The 10,070-nt window shown below is 42.2% G+C and overlaps 1 non-coding gene across 1 annotated transcript; it reads right to left on the reverse strand.

Moving 5' to 3' along the window:
- Positions 1 to 8,673: 8,673 nt before the first annotated feature.
- LOC120271337 lies at positions 8,674 to 8,780 on the reverse strand. The gene has a single exon (XR_005539950.1). It is a non-coding gene; the product is annotated as a small nucleolar RNA R71 (small nucleolar RNA).
- Positions 8,781 to 10,070: the final 1,290 nt, after the last annotated feature.

The raw sequence follows: 10,070 nt of genomic DNA on the forward strand, positions 1-10,070 counted from the left end.
CTATCGAGGGGGTTTTCTTTGGATTAGTTGTTTTTACATTCGATTTCATTGTTGATTTCATAATTAGACAAAGCTAGATTGGAGATGGTTGAGAGGGTGAGTCGAGCGGTTGCGGTTTGTCCCCTTTCCCCTCCGGTGTGATTTATCCTACCTCCATTTCCTCGAGTTCTTTGCGGTCATAGTAGAGTGAACAGGCTAAGGGATAACCTTCCGGTGGGGCTTAGTTGCAGAGGCAACGAAGTGAAGCTTTGAAGTGATTTTAGCACCTATTACTTAATTGTGACTAGGGACCCTCCACTGGGACCAAAGGGTTAAGTCTACATCTAGGAAGAGGGTTTATCACTTGGAATCCCTAGAACTCATTGTAATTCTATACAAGTGATAGGTGTTGAGATTGTTCGATTTATCCTCTGTGACATCGAATAAAGTTAGGCACGGTTGACCTTATATTTGAGACCGTGTATTGAAGGATCTCCATGACTCATTAATGCATTAGTTAGGAAGCATAATAGAGGGTTTTGCACTTGAAACGATTGTCCTAGGCGGAACAATACCGGAGTACCCCATTTATATCGATGGCCTTATCTCTCACCTACTTGTGCTTCTCTTTCTTGTGTCTTTTATTCTTGTTTACATTACATCTTTTCGACACAATCATTATTCATCTTCATGTGGTTAGGAAAAAATTTAAGTATTTTCATTCCCTACACCCTTTGGATATGATACCCACTCACCTAGGATTTTATTACTCAACAAACTCGTGCACTTTCGAGACATAGGCAAGGGGTGTTATCATTATACAAGTTCTTTACCCCTTCTACGAAGTGTTCATTCAAGTTCAAGACCACCTTCAACCAATGTCAAAGGGTTCCCTCGGGTCATAACCTGGAGTTACAACCAAAGAAAGAAAAACAAATTAGAATGATGGATGAATAAGAAAATGTGAAATAGAACAAGTGATGAATAGAGAAAATAGCAAAGTACAGAGTGTGTCCAAAACGTCTATTCCCCCACAACGGCACAAAAAACTTGACACACCCCTTGCGTGAGTTCCCCTAAATGCACATGTTATTGAAGTAATAATTACCCTGGTGAGTGGGTAGTCATATCCACAGGGAATAGTGATCAGAAATACTAAAATTTCTATTCCACTATGATGGCGATGATTCAAAGTGGTGTGAATAATGTCAATGCAAATAGGAGTAAAGACAACAAGAAAAAGAGACGTAATAAAATGAGAGGAAAGGCAATCGATAGCAAGTAGGGCACCTGGACATTGCTAACCCTAGGAATACTGTTTCAAGTGCAAGACCAATCATTATATCTCCTAACTAATGCTCAATGAGTCATGGAAATCCTAAAATATTGGTCCCAAACTGATAAACGCCTAAATGTATGTATTTTATATGTACTAATCGTGTATTATTTGTGAACATGTTAACGAATTGATGCCCGTTTTATGTCTAAATTGGTTATTTCGGTGTTGCAGGTCTTAAATGAGTCAAACAATGCTCAAAAAAATGCAAATCGGATGAATTCGACATCAAAAAAAGCGGCATTTTTTTGGGGTCCCGATCTGTAGCAACAACTGTAGCGACAACGTGGCGAGCCATTGTTCTTGCTGCTGCCATTTTGGGTGGGAGTTTCCACGGGCTCCATGCGCCCGCATGGATGCCCGTGAGGTTTCTTCGGGAATTCTCAAGTCTCGATTCTATGTAGCAAAAAAACACTGTAGGGAAAAGTCATGTAGCCAAAAACACCTATGGTGAGCAATCGTAGCACCGGCAGGTTTTTGGGCATTTGGCTGTGAGCTTCACGGGCTCCATGCGCCCGCATGGAGCCCGCATGGACTGACGGGGTATATAAGAAGCTGATTTCTTCTAGGGCAGGGGAGGAGTTTTTGGGAGAGTTCTTCAAGCCGACTTTTACCAGTCTTTGAGAGGCAAGATTACATGTTTTGGAGAAGGGAAATCTAAGGGAGAAGCTCGGATTTGGCTAGATCTTCATCGATCTCTTCTTTGGGAGTTTGTAGACGACGAGGGAAGCCGCCCCCATTGCGGCGTCCGTGGAAGCCTTTCCACCTAGCTTGGCTTGTCTTCCTTCTTCCATTGTTTGAGGGAGTTTTTATTATGCCATTTGTAGTTGTTTGCATGGATTTGTTGCTTGGATTTGTTTGTATGGACGAGTAGACCCCAAGGTCACCGGATGCCGGTGAACCTTGGGGTGAACTTGTGTATTTGGATGATTTAAGTTTGTTTATTGCAATTGTTGTGTTTTGAGATTCATTCTTGGTGCATTTGATGTGTTGCTTACATGAGAACTCTGTAAACCAACTGCTAGGTTGTACTTGGTAGCGTGACCATCGCCCTTGTACTAGACACACCAAGTTTGGAAGGGATTCATGTACGAATACGCCGTGACCATCGGGTATTCTGTACCCCTCCACCATTAGGGCTAGACCAAGTTGTGTTCCGGCTCTAATTAGGGATTTCCCCACTTGTTAATGCAATCGTATGAGGATTTGATCGGAAGAAATTCTGTGTCAATACTTATACCGGATTAGGGGTCAATGGCCGTGACCATCGGGTTGACCTAATCTAGGAAATCTCTAGGTCCAAACCTTCAATTGCATGACATTCTTAGCATCCTGTGCACTTTAGTAGCCCCTAGGGAATCCGCATCCGTGACCGTTCCTTTCCCCTGATTTTATACCCCTCTCCGTATTTTAGTCTCCACTTGTAGTCATCTTATTTAAATTAATAGATTAGAGAAACCTTTCGAATCTGTCGGCTAGACAATAAGCGAAGAGGAAGTAAGGGTAGATCCTTGGGCCCAGGGAATACGACCCTCTCGTGCTTGCACAAGAGGTATTACTTGACGACTCCGTGCACTTGCGGATCGCACTCATCACAAACCTAAGGTCAACAGTGACTAACTTTACACTATGCCCCTGCTGAGAAATCGCTCAGTCTCAATACCTCACACTATGCAAAGTTGCATAAAGCTCTATGAACTCCAAGTGATAAACACTATTCATTAATATAGATCTAACCCTTTGGTCCAGATGAAAGACCCCTAGTCACAATTAAGCCCCAGCACTAAGGATTACTTCAACGCTTCACTCTGTTACTCGGGTAACTAATCCCCAGTGGAGTTCCTCTCTTAGTACATTAATCTTTTTTTACCGCAAAGAACACTTGGAACATGTAGATAGGATAAATCACAACGAAAGGGAAATGGGAAGTTCCGCTACCTCTCAACTCACCCTCTCGACCCTCTAAAATCTTTCTTTGTCTAACCCTCATGGTGTGCAACTCACTCACAAGGATCACTAATGTAGACTCTCAACCCCATTGTCACTCTGAGAGAAAATCCATTCAACAAGCATTCAAGATTAGAACTCCAATTAAAAACAATAATTAAGGAAACAAAATAAAAGGTCAATGTAACAAAAACATCCTACAGTTTACAAGTCCAAGAACCTACTAGGGGTTTAGTTCTCCATGGAGAAAGATACAATTAATGATAAAATCGAATGTTAGAACATGCAATCCAAAAGTAAAAACCCCTCAAATTCCGTATCGATGGTCTTACGGAGTTGTCTCGTCTTCTCCAATGGTTCCCTCGTTAAGTCTAGGGCACACCTTGCCAAATCGATGCCGACAAAAGCTCCCCCGATAGCTATCTTTCGAAGGAACACGCGAATGTGACTGCCTTCGTGCCCCTCTAAACCATGTACTTATTTGAGCACAATGGTGGTTTGCACACAATCACGTGTCTTTAAGCACAACTTTAGTCTTCTCATTTGTTTACTCAGAGATTTCATCAACAATGTCCATCCACGATCTATACTTTTAGCTCATTTCTTCCACTATGGTCTCGACAAGCCTACATGCACAAAAGTAACAGAAATACACATGTATGAGAGATAAAATATGAGGAAAGTAATGCTCCATATAAGAAAAAAATACTTCGTATTACTAGTACACAAGAACTTATCAACTGGAACATGAGAAAAAATGTGAAGAAGATGATGTATAACAGTGGTCGATGATGCATTTTAGGTTCTATCCTAGCCAATGGAAAAGAGGAAAGTCGCGTGGTGAAGATGGATCGTTAGTGGTGCGCTAGGCCAGTATGGGGATGGGAGCCTAAAATGAACTAGGAGGCTATCCCCTAACAGTAAGATAGAAGTCGAGAGGCCATTCTTTTGGAAACTTCACTGAGTGATAGAATTGAATCTACCAACTCTGACCATTTGGTTGACATCACCTAAAAGATCTATCCCTCAAATGAGTCACATAATATATGAGCTGGCAAAAAGAGTACCTACTCTAGGGTAAGTGGCCTGATGATAAAGTGTCATGGTGATAAGTGCTTGTGTGTTAAGAATGCAAAGTATTCTTTCCTTATAATGAGAATTACTTTTATCAGGTTTTAGCGCTAATACTTGTCCATTTGTGGTACTTTTATGCATGTAGGGGTGTGAAGCCGAATGTTGAATAAAGAAGCCAATGTAGATCATAAATGCACTATTTGATGAAATCATGGGAAGGAACAAACGTGAAGACATAAGTCGGGCTGAAGATATGAGAATGTGTGCCAACCTCCATATATTCAAGCTAGTACCATGATTTGGAGGGGCACAGAGGCAGTCATATTCAAGTATCCCGATTTGTGCATTAATATCAAGATCTTCACCAATAAGGCCGTTAATTGAAGAATCGACATGATCTACGGCATAAACATGTACCTGTTTATGTTACCTCAATGAAAAACATGGATTCGGGAGTGTTTTTGGCCGGTACTGTAGTACGTTAATGAAGCAAAACACTATAGTAATTTACTGTAGCGGGGACTATTCACAGCTGGCTGAAAATGTGATTTGCAGAGAATCCACATGGGCGTGTGGAAATTCCACAAGGGCTTGTGGAACATATACATGCCTGTGTGGATGCCCGATTCCAGCCCTATTTAAAGGTGATTTTCAGCCCGATTTTAGCATCCTTCTTTCTATCTCTTCTCCAAGTATTGAGAGGCTTGCGGCTAGGGTTTAGAGAGGTATTGGCAAGGCTTTTGGAGTGGTTCTACGGCTTCGACACTGTTGTCCACTTGAAAGAGGGTTATTAGGGGAGCTTTCATTGGCATCGATCCAGCGAGGTGTGCCCTAGGCTGGATTAGGGGACCTTTGGAGCAGATGAGGCCACTCCACAAGACTATTGACACGACTACCGAGGGGGTTTTCTTATGGACTACTTGTTTTTACTTTCGATTTTACGATTGATTGTATCTTGCTCTATGGAGAGCTAAACACCCTAGTGGGTACTTGGCTTTGTGAACCGTAGGATGTATGTGTTTCACTAAACCTTTTATTATGCTTTCCATAATTGATTTTTTAATTGAGTTCCAATCTTGAATATTTGATTGATTGAATATGATAAGTGCTTGAGTGAACATGTTTTTATGCATGTTTTACATACATTGAGCATCATATTTTATACGGTTTATGTCTCATTTCGTGTATTGGGTGTTCTTTTATGCATATAGGTTGTGAAGGCATTGGGATTTCAAAAGGGAGCGAAGATAGGCTATCATGGCATAATATTGGGAGTTCTTGTACAAATCAAGTTGGAAGACACAAGAGGAGTTCTTTTATGAGGAGATGTGTGCCAACTTCCATAGTTTTGCAAGCCAAGTTATTAATGGAAGGGCACAAAGGCAGCCATGTCTCCACATTCCTCCTCTTTGTAAAGATTTCAAGACCTTTCAAGACGCATTGATGAAGGAAAAGCCGTATAGCCTACCATATGATCGTGTGCCCGATCGTGTGGCCTTAAGAGGAGATTGTTTATCATCGCGTTTGTGGAAATCACTCTGTAGCGAAAATCTCGTAGTAGAATTATCGTAGGCGAAATCTTGTAGCGAATTCGCATTCACGCGCCCGCGGAAATTCAGCGCGACCGCGTGGAAATTCTGCGACCCCAGCGAGCGCGTGGGAGACGCGTGACAGCAGCGTTGTAGCGCCTATAAATAACCGCTTTTGCCCTATTCTTTCTCATCTTTTGTGCGGCTCTTGAGGGGTGAGACGGCTAGGGGTTTGGAGAGGAGGTCTTTGCGGCTTTGGAGGCGCTTCGTCACTCAACTTTGATCGATTCCTCCTCCGTCATAGCATCAAGGAAGCCACCGGTGAACCTAGCTCGGAGTGGGTCCTTCAAGACGTCGAAGCTCTCCATCAAGGCCATCAGTTCATACATAAGGGGGTTTATTTCTATGGTTTTAATGTACTTTCATTCATTGATGGTGTGTTTTGTATGTTGCTCCATGGAGGGCTAAAACCCTAGAGGGTATTTGGGCTTGTGAACCCTAGGATTCTCATCTTTTGTGGATTTGCTTTGTGTTTCTATTTAATCCGAGTTTGATTAAGTTTCATTCTTGATTGTTTAATGCTTGCTTGCCTTATTGATCTTATGGTTATTTGGTTTGCATGATTTGTTGCCTTGGTGGGAGAGAGATCTCCATTAGGGTTAGAACCTCAAGATTGAAGAGGGTTGAGAGGGTGAATCATGAGATAGTGAAGTATCCCCTTTCCCCTCCGATTGGTGTATTCTATCTCCATTCCCTAAGCTCTATGCAACCATATTTGGTGGGAGGCGTGAGATTGCTCGATTTCTCCGCCGGGACCTTGTAGGGGGTTAGGATCCTTCGCCGGGAATTAGGGTTGGATCAATCTTTAGGAATTGGATACACAATTTGGAATCCCTAGAGTGCTTTTGCGGTCATATGTGGTGTGAGGTGTTGAGATTGAGCGATTTCTCCACGGGACCTCGTAGGGGACTAGTATCGGTGATCTAGAGATAGACCCGATTATGTTTGGATTTCCACGACTTAACTTACTCATCATAGAAACACTTTGCTTATCCGGTACCTAATACACGAATCCTAGGGGAGCAATGCCCGAATACCCCACTTTTACTGATTGAGATTCTTCCTCCATTTTACCCTTGCATATTTGTCTCCGGTGTTCATCTCTTCGCACATTAGATCACCACACTATCCCATTATCATTAGGGCTAGATAGAGAGAAGAAGTTAGTACTAGTAGCCCTGTTCCCTGTGGATTCGACTACCCGACTCACCGGGTATTTATTACTTCGACACCCGTGCACTTGCGGTACACACACGCATATTCGGACGTGTCAGAATACTCCCTTAGAGTGAGACTAGGGTTGAGAGTTCACATTGCTAATCCTTGTGAGTGAGTGACACACCACAAGAGTTAGACAAAGCTAGATTGGAGAGGGTTGAGAGGGTGAGTCGAGAGGTAGCGGAAGTCCCTTTTTTCCTCCGGTGTGATTTATCCTATCTCCATTTCGTTGAGTTCTTTGCAGTCACAATAGAGTGAAGTGCTAGAGGATGAACTTCACTGAGGCTTAGTTGCGTGAGCAACATAGTAAAGTGTTGAAGTGAACTCTACTGTCTGGGGCTTAATTGTGACTAGGGGCTTTTCACCTGGACCAAAGGGTTAGGTCTACACATAGGAATAGGGTTTATCACTTGGAATCCCTACAACGTCATGCAACTCTATACAGTGTGAGGTGTTGAGACAGTTCGATTTCTCCGCCTGGGCATAGTATAGAGTTAGTCATGATTGACCTTAGATTTGGGACTATGCATTGTAGGATCTCCACAACTCATTAATGCTAGTTTGGAAGCAAAATAGTTGGTTTTGCACTTGAAACGATTATCCTAGGAAAATTAACGTCCGAGTACCCCACTTTTATCGATTGCCTTATCTCTCACTTACTTGTGTTTCTCTTTCTTGTTTCTTTTATTCTTCTTTATATTACACCATATCAACACAATCATTGTTCATCTTCACTTGGTTAAGTAGCAATTTAAGTATTTTTATTCCCTACTCCCTGTTGATACGATACCCCATTCACCGGGGAATTTATTACTCGACAAACCTATGCAATTGTGGGTCACACGCAAGGGGCGTTGTTAAATTTTTGGCGTCATTGCCGGGGAGTAGGCGTTTAAAAATACTTTGCACTTTGCTATCTTAGCTATTCATTCAGTCATTATATTTCACATCTTCTTATTCTATCATCGTTCTGATTTGTTTTCTTTCTGTTGGTGCTGCTCTAGGTTTTGATCTAAGGAAACCCTTCCATACTAGTTGAAGGTGATCATGAACTTGCACGTACACTCAGAAGAAGGGGTAAAGAACTTGTGCAAGAACCGTCCAATCAAGTTTAAATAGAAGTTTTGGGCAACAGATAACATGGTAGAACAGAATGAGCAACAGAGAACACTTTCTGATTATGCTAGACCCTCAGTTTTGGGAACATAATCGAGTATTATGCGACCCCCGATTATAGCTCCGAACTTTGAGCTAAAGCTGGCATTCATCCAAATGATTCAGCAGTAAGTGCAGTTCAATGGTTTGGCCGATGAGGATCCAAACAACCATATAGAGAACTTCTTGAAAGTTTGTGATATGCTGAAGATCAACAGTGTATCGGATGATGGTATTAGATTGAGGACTTTCCCATTCTCTCTTAAGGGAAGAGGCAAGCAGTGGTTTTATTCCTTACCCAAAGCATGCATCACGACTTGGAATGAGATGGTGGAAGCTTTTCTTGCTGAATACTTTCCACCGAGGAAGTCAGCCAATCTTCGTAATGAGATATCGCCATTTGTACAGATGGAATTGGAATCATTGTTGGAGACATGGGAGATCTTCAAGGATCTTTTGAGGAGGTGCCCATAACACGGATTTCCTGAATGGATGATTATTCAAACTTTCTATAATGGGTTTAATCCGAGTACAAGGCAATTGCTAGATGCCGTCACAGGTGGTACAATGGGAAATAAAACCTCGGAAGAAGCCCGACAGTTAGTAGAAGACATGGCCATGAGTAGTTATCAGTGGAATGCACAGAAAAGAAAAAAGGTGGCCGGGCTCCATGAAATAGATGCAGTAACTTCTTTGGTGGGCCAAGTGCAATCAAGTGCAATCATTGAGTAAGAAGTTAGACTTTCTAACTTCTAATAAAGTGGCGGCCGTGACTACTTGTACCAGGTGTGGTGAAGGACATGCTCCCTCCGATTGCCCTATCTCTATTGGTGATGCATCTTCGGTGGAGAAAGTCAACTTTGTGGGTAATACAATGAGGAACCACGGTAATCCATATAGCAACACCTATAATCCGGGTTGGAAGAGACATCCAAATTTTTCTTGGAGTAACCAACAGCAGCAAAAGGCCATGGCACCATCGGGTTTTCAACAACAACAAGACCTAAACATGGAGAATAGAATTTCAAGTATGGAGACCCGGATGATCGATTTAGAGAAAACCTTGACTAGATTTCTATAATCATCGGATACACGGTTCCAATCGGTCGAGGCTACACTTCGCAACCACACCGCTTCATTGCACAATAAAGAAAATCAAGTGGGGCAAATTGTGAAGTCTCTATTGGAGAGACCACAAGGAAGCTTGCCAAGTAACACCGAGACCAATACAAGAGAACATGTGAAGGCGATCACTTTGAGAAGTGGTCGTGAGGTTGAGGGTAGGCTTCCGAGAGAGAAGACGAATGTTGAGGAGGGAGCAAACAAGGAGAAGGAGGTGGCACCCCCACCTTACAAGCCAAGAATCCCTTGTCCCTCTAGATTGAAGAATGACCAAACGGATGAGCAGTATAAGAAGTTTCCGGGTTTGTTTATGCAATTACATATAAACATTCCCTTTGTTGAGGCATTATCCCAAATGCCTAGGTATGCGAAGTTGATAAGTGCTTGTGTGTTAAGAATGCGAAGTGTTCTTTCTTTACAATGAGCATTAATTTTATCAGGTTTAAGGCCTAATACATGTGTATTTGTGTTCTTTTGTGCAGGTAGGGTTGTAAAGCTATGTTTTAAGAAAAAGAAGCCAAAAGTAGATCGCGAATGCACTATTTGATGAAATCTTGGAAGGAACAAACGCGAAGACACAAGTTGGGCTCAAAGATATATGAATGTGTGCCAACCTCCATGTATTCAAGCAATTACAATGATTTGGAGGG

This window comes from Dioscorea cayenensis, chromosome 10 (assembly GCF_009730915.1).
Source record: "Dioscorea cayenensis subsp. rotundata cultivar TDr96_F1 chromosome 10, TDr96_F1_v2_PseudoChromosome.rev07_lg8_w22 25.fasta, whole genome shotgun sequence".
In the NCBI taxonomy this organism is placed as follows: domain Eukaryota; kingdom Viridiplantae; phylum Streptophyta; class Magnoliopsida; order Dioscoreales; family Dioscoreaceae; genus Dioscorea; species Dioscorea cayenensis.